The following is an 11634-nucleotide window of genomic DNA, read 5'->3' as shown; positions in this document are numbered from 1 at the left end:
GGGGCTGGAGAAGACAATCACTTTTTGCCTTCAGTCATTGAAAAGTTAATAAAGCCATTAGCGGATGCCTGACAGCGCCCTTGACGTGCATGGAGAGCTCTTGGTGCTATTAAGCAATCAGCAAGTCCCTGGCTTGGATTCGGTGTCTGAGAGCAGGAGTTGAGAGATGCCAGCCCTGAACATGTTCCTTGCACACGTATAACCAATCCCTTAAAACCAAAATGGCAGAGTGCAGCTCTCTGCTTTTCCTAAACCCCCAGGAACCAACCAGCCGGCTGATTTGTCCCAAGTGAAGAGGCTGTTTATATGGGCAAAATCCGCCCAGGATTCAGCTCTTGGCCAACACACTGGGGTGAGTTCTGAGTTTCTGGAGAGCCCCCCTCTAAAGTGATTCCTTCGCTCGTCGAAGACCCCTAGACGGTACTAAGGGGAACACTCTGTGTGTTGGAATGAGAAGGCCGAAATGTGAGAGGAGCCCCAGAACGTTGCTTTTGGGAATCAGGACGTCAGAGTGCAGTTTTATGGGACCTTTCCTGTGATCTCCCCGCTGGCCGGGGTTGTGGATTCAGGTCTACACTGCCAGAGTTAAGCTGGGCATTGAGAGTGTGGACCGTCCACCTGGTTAACCGCAGCTCTGCTGGTCTGATCAGGCTGCTCTGTCCGCAGCACCCCTCAGCTGACGGGGATGGGAGCGGTGAGCTCTTGGCTTCCCAGAGCCAACAGGGGGAAAATCCCTTGAAAAAGTCAAAGAAAACTCCTGTTTCCTCTGCTCTGTGCACTCCTGATGTCTGGGTTGGTTTTCTGGGGTGAGTTCCTTTCACGCCAAGTAATTCCCAAGTTTCAGTTCAGTTTTGGCGCAGGTTGATAGATGCATCTGACTTACAAGCCCAGAGATGTCAGAGACACCCCCCACCTCCAGGGTAGAGGCCCAGTCCCATGAAACTCCAAAGTCCCAGATAGTCACTGTTCTTCTGAACCCCAGATACACATCAGCAATCCCCACAGCCCCCTTCTCCGTTGTGATTCTGTCATCACGCCATGTCTGGCTCAGATAAAACTTTGGAAAACGGGTTACTTACAAGATCACCTGTGTATCATAAAAGAATACTAGACACTAAGGAACAGCTAAATGGAAGAGATTTTCCCTTGTTCTTTCTCCCTGTCTTCCACCTTACAAGAAAGTCACTGTGAAAGAATCCGTCCACTGGGGGTGCTTTCTGTTCCCTCCAACCCCGCCCTGTGTATAAAGCCAGGACTGCTCAGCTCATCATCAGAACTCTTGCTGTAATTCTAGAGCGACAAATAAAGCCAATTAAGGCCTTTACCCAAAATTTGTTGGAATTGTCTTTGGGCAGGATTTGGGAATCGATGAACAGGGTGGATGTCGACCATGAGGATGTTTGAGAAAAGTGAATGATTGGTGAACAACTGGTTGGAAGGTGTAGCTGTCTTGCAAGCCACTGTTTCTGTCAGTCAGCTTTCTGTCCCTGTTGGTCAGCTTCCCGTTGCTGTCACCAACAGACCTGACACACGGGACTTAAAGGAGGGAAGACCGTTGGACTCATGGTTTCAGAGGGTCTCAGTCCAGGGTCAGCTTTGGACTAGGGTGAGGCAGGACATCATGGCAGAAGGGAGAGGTGCAGGACAGCTGCTCAGCACATGGCAGCTGGAAGGAGAGAGAGGGGTGGGGGGGGAGAGGGAGAGAGGAAAGAGGGTCCCAGGACAAGACGCAGTCCCAAGGGCATTCCCTCGGAGACCTACTTCCTCCAACCACGCCCCCCCCCCCCCCCCCCCCCCGTGGTTCCCACTCCTCTCCGCGGTCCTTTCTCGTTGTCAGTCCATCCGATGGATTAACCACAGGTGAGGATAGAACCCTCAGAATTCAGTCACTGCCCCAAAGACCGCCCCGTACCTTGCTGTATTGGGACCAGGCTTCAACACGTGAGCACATGAGCTCTTGACGAGCATTCCCAGCCCACACCATGACAGTACTGTCACAACCACCTGATACGACCAACGTACTTAGAGAAAAGGTTTGTTTTAGAGGTGTCAGTCCATGGTTGGTTAAGACCTGTGCCCCCACATCATGGGTGGGAGCAACTTAACATCCCAATTAAAGCACTCTGTATGGTGTTTTACAAAGAGGGTTCCGACCTTTCACCACTTACGCACCCCCCTCATCCTGACCTTCCATATCCTCAGAAAACCATGAAGAGTGTTTCTGTACCTCTTGCCCATGGGTTGCACTTGGACTTGTGTTGGCTTTGACTCATACAAATATTATGAAGTTGTGTTGGCTGGGGATACAGCTCAGTGGGGGAGCACTTGCCGAGCATGCACGAGATCCTCAGTTTGAATCACAGGACAGGGGGAGAGGGGAGGAAGAAGTCATGTAAGTTCTAGGCCAAGGTCTTAAAAGGTCTTCCACACTCTCCGTCTCCTGCCCGGTTACTATGTGCGTAAGCAGGAGCTGGCCTTCGGGATGATCAGGGACAGCTGTGCGGTCAGCAGCCAGGAGCAGAGCTGCCTAGCTAACATGCAACTGGTACAGAGCCATGAGTAGCCCAGTCCCAACCCAGAGACACCCAGCTGAGCCCAACTGCATTGCTAATCCACAGAAGTGTGAGATTTAGAGCTAAATGGGGTGATTTCTCACTCAGTAAGAGGTAACCAATAAAACGTGAAAATTTCTGTTGCTTTACATCTTCATCAGATTTATTATTTTTAGTCTTTTTAACTTTATCTATTTTGGTAAGTTCCTATGATTTTTTTTTAAACTCACTTCTGTAAGACCCTTAAGTTTTCTGTTTTTTAAAGTGTTTGAAGACAAAGATCGTCCTCTGCCTGGTAGCTGTAATATCAGAATCTGTTGATAGTATCCATCCAATTAAAAACTTTCCATGGGATTTAAAAACAAAATCCTTCGTTGTAAAAACCATAAGGCTGCAAAGAATGCTACGTCAACCACCCCAAGTTATTTATATATAAAATCACAAAATTAGAATCCAATCAACCTGTGTGCCATGTTGTGAAATAGCATACATTCCAAAAACCAGCCTGCAGATAACAACTGCAAAATGTGGACACGCTATGACATGGGGACACTGAGGAGTGACACCAAGAGTGACAGAAACTGAAGGGAGGGCCGCACTGAGCCTGGGAACGGCACCGGGTGAGCTTTGTGTCTGTGGAGCGTTTCCTCGAGTGCATTCCCTGGGCTTGGCTCCAGGAGTCAGGGGACCTGGGAAGGCGGGCAGCAGAGTAGGTGGAAAGTGGAGGCGCAGGGCATACTGGAGGAAAAGGAGCCATAGAAAGGCAAACCCCAAAGTCTGCTTGCTGAACTTCACTTGGGGGCTGGGGAAGTGGCCCAGTGGGAGAGAACTCGCCTAGTGGAGGCAAGGCCCCCGGTTCCCTCCCCAACACAGAAAAATAAATGCTCATTTCCTTGACTGAGGTCCAACACCAAAATGAAAGTGATCACAGCAGCCAAATCTGGAACAACTGCGTTCAATAAATGAATAAGAAACATCCTAATAACTATATATAATAAGATAAAAATGAAAAAAATAGGAACATATATTATTGTTATACACACACTTTTATTTTACAACTGATGAGATTACATTGACCAATCATTATTATTCAAACTCTATAATTTACATTACGGTGTGGGTTTAGACAAAAGAATGATAATATGTATCCACCATTATATATATAGTGAGAAAGTCTGACAGCCCTAAAATTCCCCATGGTCCACCCAAGTGCTCTAAGTATTTCATTTGGTGGGATGCTAACAGAAATGGCCATCTATCTTTAATTTCAAATTCTACTTATTCATTGCCAGTAAGTAGAAAATTGACTGACTTTCATATTATTCCTATATCTGTAACCTTGCTAAAATTGTCTATTGGTTCTAGAAGTGTTTTTGTTAATTGGTTTAGATTTATTTCTTCCCTCTTGTTCAGTTTACCTTTGATTTCCTTTTCTTACCTTACTGCATTGGCTATGACCTCCAGTACACTGTAGAAAAGAAGTGGTGAGAGGGGACATCCTTGTCTTCTTCATGATCTTTGGGGGAAAACTTGTTTTTATTCTTTCATTGAATTGGCATCTATTTGTTATTGAAGAGATGGGTTATTTTCCCTGAAGAGTTTGACAATTGATATCACAGTAGTGTTAGTCCTGTTTTCCCATCCCTGTATTTCCTGAAAAATGAAGTCAGACTAAAAGTGAACCCTTGTTTGATCAAGAAGAGTCTAATTGGTGTGGTGTCCATTCCTTGGAAGACACAAGATGTCTGGTTGTTTTCTTTTTTTAAATTGTGTCTTAAAAAGTGATGATCATTGCTGAGGTCATTTAATTCATTGATTGTAAAGATAGTAATCTTATTCTACCATCCCTTCTTTATTTATTAGCTGCAATCTTTGCAAAAAAAACCCAAATACTTCCTCATGAACTATTTTGTTATCCAAGGTCTGTCGGGAGAGGTGAATGAATCATTGCTTTGAACTGGCCCCTGGACAGAGGTGACACCACTCCTGGATATTTCTCTGGGAAACCACTGATTGAAAACTGCCCAGTAGATGGTGACTTCTGTTAAATAGGAGAATTCTGTGCTTACCATAGAATTCTTTAGCTCATAGCTTTGAATTCAAATGCCAGCTCCCAGGGATAGAGGAATCTGAGCATAGCAAGATAACTACAATGTTTGACCTATGCTGTAACCTTCAAGTCTGCCTAGTAGAAACTTTGGACAATGGGTTTCCTGGGTGCCACAGGAAGCCCCAAGCATTACAACAGTGAAATAGCTACAAGAATGTTTCTAGCCCTGTCACTTTCCAGTGCACAAAGAACAATGCCTCTATACTTCTTGATCATGAGTCCCTATATAAGTAAACTTGCTGGGCCAGCTCTTCAGACACTGTTTCTCTAAGAGTGTGTGTTCCACATGATCCCAGCTTTTCCTCAATATCTCTGTGTGTGTTTTTCTTAATCCCCCATCGCCTCTCGCTGGTTTCTTGAATTCAGCTGTGTGGATCAGAGCGAAGTTCCAGTTTATAGATGCTGTTATTTTTTTTTGAAAGGTTTTAGAGAAATGATTGTTTTCTAGATCCTCCAAAGGTGAACAGTGAATGGCTATAAAACATGGTTATGAATTTGTGGATTTGAACACATTTTGTGTTTGAATTCCTTGCTGATATGCAAAGTGCCTCTTCATGTTATTCCTTTAGTAGCTTGTTTTATTTGATTGTTTTAAAAAATAACTGCCTTGCTTTCTGGAATGACAGGAAGTTTCAGCCTTATTGTATACATTTCTTGCCCTAAACCTTGGATTTGGTCATTTCTCAAGGAATCCACCATTTTTCTTAGTGAGAAAGGGATTTAATCATCACTGTCTGGGTGCTGGGGTTGCTTATTGTTACTGGGATTGCTACAATGTTTAGGTCTGTTCAACTAGAGAGCTAGGAAACATTTATTTTTTAAGTTAAAAATACAAGTTCATTCTCATATTTCCACTTCAAAATCAGCTTAGAGTTTTTATTTAACCAAATCTTAGCCATATCACTTTTTTTTTCCCAAAACCTAAAACCCTATTCTCAATGCAACAAATCTTCTCTTAAGGCTCCAAAATCTTACAATGAATGATATTTTAGAATGCTAAGTCGTGATGTGAATTTATTTCATTCATTTGCTGTAGTCAATTAGTTTACTCTTTCAGTTTGAAGATTTGTATATTTTAGCTCTGGGAAATTGTATTGGATCGCTGGGTGTAGTGGAGTATGCCTGTAATCCCAGCAGCTCAGGAGGCTGAGGCAGGAAGATCTTGAGTTCAAAGCCAGCCTCAGCAACTTAGTGAAGCCCCAAGCAACTTAATGACACCTGTTTAAAAAAAAAAAATTTAAAAAGAACTGGGGATGTGGCTCAGTGGTTACGGGCTCTCGGGTTCACTATCTGATACCACCCCCCTCCCCCCCCCAAAAAAAAAAAGAAAGAAAGAAAGGAATTCTATTCTATTGTTTCAGATGTTGGACTCCTGAACTGAATGCCTGAACGCTTATGACTCTTCTCTCCTGCTTTTTTATAATTCTTAGTTGTTTAGTTCTATTTTCTGCAAATTTCTTCATCTTTCAATTCTTCAGTGGTGGGAAATGGATATTGCAATGATTTTGGGTCTCCACCTTGCATCTTTGAGGATACGATATTTCCTCAAATCTCTTTAAGAAGACTGAATTTGTCACACTTAAGGACCTCTGGTGTTGTTCTGGACTCTGCCGTCATGATGCCCACCTTTCATCAGTCTGTTTGGAGAACGACCTTTTAGTAGTGAACAGGAATGTTTGTGTTTGGCACAGGTGTCAAAAAACGTCATTGCCTATTTGAGACTTTCCTCTGATACCCAGAAAAATGAAAGGAACTAGGAGAAAACTTGGGAGGTTTCCTTCTTTCTTCCTTGGAAGAAAGTGAGAGTCTGACTTAAGAACTTTATATCGGAAGTGTCCTCTTCCCTAACGTGATATTGCAACCCCTCAAAGTCAACACTCTAGAAAGACTACGGTTTGAAAATGACAAGGCCATCATCAAATGTACGATATTAAAGATCAGCAATTTGATCTAGGGGTGCGATCACTGTGCTTGGGATCTGGAGATTCCAGTTCCATACTGCAATCTGTGTTTAGTGAGAGAACCCCGATGTGAACTAGCTTAAACACAGCGGGGTTTGATGGGGATAGGCTGTGCAGGTGGCCTGGGCAGCTGGGGGGTGAGCGGTGGGAAATGGATATTGCAATGACTCTGGGTCTCCACCTTGCATCTTGCTTCTCTCTGAATGTCAATGTCATGGCAGGCTGTATCACCACTTCAGATGGGATAGTGCTGGATCATGAATCAAGAGGAAAGGTGAGCAGAGGACCTGGCAAGTCCAGGGGTGGGCACAGATTTGGTGCTAGTTTGGTGACCTGCTCACTTTGCACCAGTCACTGTGTCCACGTTCAAGTTGGTGGCTACGACTGACCCTTAGGGTTAGGGCACAACCCGCCTCTAGAATGGGGTGGGAATAAGGTAAGCTTTGAGGACGTGAGCCCCACTCCAGCCACGCTGTTGGAGTTGAGGGGAGAAGGAGCAGTTTTCTTACAAGAGGAAGAATGTGCTTGACAAACGTCAGCCCAGATGTGCACAAATCTCTGCTTCGAATGACATCTGTGACTCCCCTGGACCTCAGCTTTTCCATCTCTAGAGTGAGATGTGTCTTTTTCTCAGCTCAAATACATGATTTTGCTAAAAACCACGTTATGGCTGTGATTCCACATATCAAATAGGAGAGGGAAACTAACTATTTAAAGAACATCCTGCCTTCAAGAATTTTTAAGAAGGAGAAGCATATTCCTGAAAGTTATTGTTTCGTTCCTGGAACACAGATATAAATACCTAACCCCACTTTCCCACAATGCATTTTATCCTGTTAGGGAGGGCTGTCATGGTGGCAGAAGGTCCCTGGGGGTTGAACACACAGTATGGCAGTCTCTTGGTGCCAGCTGGTCAGGGAAGGCAGCCTCTGGTGCCATCTGCCTTCTAGACATATCTCTAGAGACAAAGTTGGATCCGATGGTTCTCCAATGCAGCTGCAACCAATTCTCCACGTACTCAAGAGCCAGCTGTCTGATGCCAGCAACCTGCAATCACACCTGATTGTCATTCTCGTGGGTAAGTATAAGGAAGTCCACGCCATCGAAATCTACTCTGGGACTGTAATCAGCAGCCATTAATTTCTAATTTTCCTCAATCGTCAGAGCACTTTTAAGAATCCATAATTCTTCTGGCAAAATTGTCGAGATCTCATCTGGTTTGTCTTCCTTTTTCCCATTGCTTCTCTTCCCTGGTTATAAGTACTCCCCACTCCAACGCTAGCACTTGACATTGAGTTGGACTAGAATCTGTTTGTTATTTACACCAAGGCTTCTGAACCAAGTCAGAAATGAGATCTGAATCAGGTCGTCTGAGTAACTGATGGATGAACAGGAAAGACCCAAGGGTGGGATAAAAATGGAACCTGACTTGACATTTGCTTCTCTCTCTATATTTAGAACTTATTCTACTTGCCCTGGACTAAATCCAGGACAGTCTCTGGGTGTCTTTCAGACATTCCCTGTTACCAGAATTTTAGACACAGGTCCTGGGCTCTTGGGGTTCCAAAGGACTAGGTTTAGCCACCTCTCCCAAGATGCCAATCAAAGAGATAATGAGTGGGAAGGCAGGAAAGGAGCTTATCAGCGTGCTTGGAAGAGCAACAGAGGTTTAGTGACTTAAGATTTGTCTCCAAGGGGGTAACAAGAACTTTGAAATTTCACAGCCAAGAGAACAAAGGCAAGGGTCTAAGGTTTACATAGCTGGGGGCTTTGAATAGCTGGCAAAGAAGGTCATCTGGGTCAGGCTGTGGTCTGGTTGATTATTATTATCTCAGAATTGGTTCTGCAAAGTTCCCGGGAATTTGTCTTCACTTGAGGGGGAGATTCTGTTCTCATTAGGAGATTCTTGGTCCTGCTCAGGGGAGCAGCCTCGGTTCCTGTCATGGGTTAACTGCTCCCGCTTAGGGGGGCAATCTCATCATGGGGTGGTCTGTCTGTGAGGCTCACTGTTGCTTGGGAGTAGCTTCCACTCCTTATCATAAAGATGTTTATGGATGAGACCTGTTGTTCCTGGAACCCAAGGTCACTGCAGGAGAGAATGACTCAGGAGAACTCAAAAGGGAAAAAAGTTAAACAGGCAAAATGGAGCTGGTTAGGTCAGTGACTGGCCCCTCGTTCACCGATGCACCCTGCTCTCTACTGTGGGAGGTTGACCTGATGGGTGACATCAACATGCTCCACATCTGCCGGACTCTGGCTGGATCTGGGCCATGGGGAGCTCCAGCAGGGAAGAAGGGCCAGGTGAGGGGATTCAACATCTTACGGTCACTTGGCCTCTTCAACTGAAAAGCAGTTCTCTCAAGGAGAGCTGCTTCTCACAACTCTCTCTCCTTCAGGCTTCTAGCAGTTTCTCTCCTGGTATCCCTGTGGGTCCAGCAAAAGGTGGTTTGTCCTGCTAACCTAGACTCATTCCTGAAAACCCAGATTCTTGCACTGTCCCTCGTGGTTTTCTCTTAGGTGCTGCCCACATCACTGTCATTTCACACTTTGTAAAGAAACACCCCCCATATTTGGGGAATTGGAGTCCATGTTCTGCCAGGGCCCCTGAGGAAGTGGTCAGTTCTGCAGCTACTCAATGAAGAAATGACAGTGCTGATCGATATGGCAAGCTGCCCAAGGTGGGGAAGGGGGCCTAGCTGGGTCTGCCGTCTCTCGCCTCCCCTGCTCCCTGCCTGTCTGGACTAACACGGGGTAAGAAGGAGGCAGGAACCTGCTCTATCATATCTTGGTTTCAGGCCCATGGCCTTAGAACCAACCCTCTCTCCTGGTATCCACCCCCAGCTGCCTGCCCACAACCCAGGAGGCTCTCCTCCTGGGCTGGCTCTCCAGGGCCCTTCTCATACTGATACTTACTACTAAAGTGCTGTCGTCTGAATTGTTCCCCAAAAGTTCATATGTCGAAGGCTTGGTCCCCAAAGTGGGGCTTTTGGAAAATGACTGGATCATGAGGACTCTGTTATGGTACGGACATGAGATATTCCCCCAAATCTCCTGGGTTAGGCAGGAATGTTTAGCAGTGAATTGAACAGATTATGAGAGCGGTAATCCACTTGATGGATTAATAATTTGAATGACTTAACTGGGTGGTAAATGTAGGTGGGTGGGTATAGCTGAAGGAAGAGGTCACTGAGTTGTCTCTTGGAAATTACATATTTTGTCCCTTGCTCCTATGCGTTCTCTCTCTCTCTCCTCTCTCTCTCCCTCCTGTCTGTCATGAGTGGAGCAGCCTTCTCCACCATGCCCTTCTGCTGTGACATTCTACCTCCCTAGGATCAGATTGATGGAGTCAGTCAACCATGGACTGAACCTCTGAAACTGTAAGCCCCAAATAAACTTTTCCTCCACTAAGTTGTTTTTGCCAGGCTTTTTGGTCATAGAGACAAAAAGTTGACCACCACAGGCTCTAATCTCATTAGTAGTTGGATTAGCAATTTGAATGGACTACTGGTAAGTGGTGGAAACTGTAGGCAGGTGGGGCATGGTCAGGGGAAGTAGGTCATTGGGAGCATGCCCTTGGGGACTATATCTGTCCCTGCTGTCTGTCTGTCTGTCTCTCTCTGCTTGTCAACTGGCCATGGACTGAAAACTCTGTGAGCCAAAATAAAATCTTTCCTCCCTCCTTTAGGTTGCTTATGTCAGATATTTTTGTCACAGTGCTGAAAAGCTAGCACAAGGGCCTTCATCCTTCCACGGTATCTCTCTGGGCAGAATTTAAGACCGCAGATGAACCTCTTGCCAGCAGAGTTGACGGTTTATGTGGATGACCTTTATTGTGCCACCCAAACAGCTCAACATCCTGAGCCTCTCATGGCCAGTGTGTCCCCAAATGCCTGGGAACCCACAGACTACAAACTTCCTCAAAGTCTCCTCTCAGACAAACTGAGGCAAGAAGGCAGCACGCTGGACCTTCTCTACTGGGGAGCAGGAGTGGAGCTCACAGCCCTGCCCCTCTCCACAGGAATCCTTCTATTTTCTCCAGTCTCCTATGTTCTCAAAGTGTGGGAGAGCAGGGGGGAATTCTTCACCAACATCGACTCTCAAGATTTTTCCAGGGGAGGAGGGCAATCTGTCTCACTCACATTTTGATATCTAATTTTCACCTCAAGTTGGAGACTTAAAACTCCAGTTTTAATATATTGTAATAGGTTGTTTTATGTTTTCAATTTCTTGTAAAAACATAACCGGGACTGGAGGTGTGGCTCAGGAGGAGAGTGAGTGCCTAGTCACGCCAGGCCTCAGCTTGGTCTCCAGAATGACCTGGCAACAACAAAAAATAAAAATAAAAATGTCAGTGGCCTCTACCTGTAGTCCCAGGTACTTAGGAGGCTGAGGCAGGAGAATCGCTTGAGCCCAAGTGTTCCAGTCTAGGCAAGTAGCAAGACCCTCTCAAAGAAAAACAAACAACCCTTCAAACTGGCTTCTGCAGTAAAGAGAATTGGTCAGCTCATGTGGCTGGAAGTCAGGATGGTGCTCAGTTTCTCCGTGATTCTCTTAGATGTGCTCTTCCCCAAGCGTATAAAATGGCTGCCTGCAGCAACCTGGGTACTGATACCACAGGTTTCCGGTGACAAGTCCTGCTTCCTCCCTTGTTGAAGTCAACATCAGAGAAGCCCACTGAGGCAAGCATATACAGCAGGGCTTATTTAAAAAGCGGAAACACAGACTTTTCCCGGGAGGGAGAAGGGGGCCATGGCTGGTATCCTGGTATCCCAAGAAGTGAGAGCCTTCTTCTGCCTTTTTGTCTGTCCTAGGCTTCCTTGTTCCGCTGCTCTCTTCTCTCTCCTTCCTGCATACATGACTAGGCCCAGGAGATGTTCAATGGGATGGGCAAAAGGTGAGAACCAGATGGGCTATAGGGGCCAAAGTGGCGTGATCTGGGCAGGGAGGGGGTGTGATTAACAACTTTTATAACTCCCTATAGGGAGGGACAATCCCTGGGAAAGGTTACCTT

The sequence above is a fragment of the Ictidomys tridecemlineatus genome, chromosome 3 (assembly GCF_052094955.1).
Source record: "Ictidomys tridecemlineatus isolate mIctTri1 chromosome 3, mIctTri1.hap1, whole genome shotgun sequence".
NCBI lineage: Eukaryota > Metazoa > Chordata > Mammalia > Rodentia > Sciuridae > Ictidomys > Ictidomys tridecemlineatus.
This window is presented reverse-complemented; position numbering follows the sequence as displayed.